We start from the raw sequence: 609 nt of genomic DNA, 5'->3' as shown, positions 1-609 counted from the left end.
CTATCTCTCTCCCTTCTCTCTCTCTCTCTCTCGATCTCTCTCTCTCTGTGCTTTCCTCTGCCAGCGTCGGAAATGGTAGCTCCGGCCACCGTCTCACCCAATCAGCTCCACCAATCGATTCACCGCTTAAACTAAGCCATACCCAACCCAAATCAACAACCTGCAACTACCCCAATGTCGGTCCTCAATCCCTAGGCCACTGCCTCGCCGATCGGGGGACGGTCTCCGGCCAACTCCTCAGTCCACCGCTACCCCTAGAGTATGTAAGGAGACTAACTCGGTCAACTAGTTAGACCACCTCAATCTCTCTCTTCGACACCAACTCGACGTCGATGTCGAGCACTGACGCCGCCTCGCCATCCGTGGCTACCCGGCGATTGGCCACCACCGACCGGACCGCCTTGAGGTCCCCGATGCGCCTCTAGCCTTTGTTTCTCCGATCGCTGACCGTAGGAGGAGGAACGACGACAAGAAGGTTCGAGTTTTCTGCCGGATTTCTGGGTTTTCAGGCTGCGAACCCGACTTCTCTTGGTATGGTTTCCTTTCTCTCATCGTCCTCATCATTCTAGGGTAATTATTTTTCAGTTTAGATTGAAGTTTATTGACTTT

Source organism: Fragaria vesca, linkage group LG2 (genome assembly GCF_000184155.1).
Source record: "Fragaria vesca subsp. vesca linkage group LG2, FraVesHawaii_1.0, whole genome shotgun sequence".
In the NCBI taxonomy this organism is placed as follows: Eukaryota; Viridiplantae; Streptophyta; class Magnoliopsida; order Rosales; family Rosaceae; genus Fragaria; species Fragaria vesca.
Note: the sequence above shows the minus strand (reverse complement) of the source record.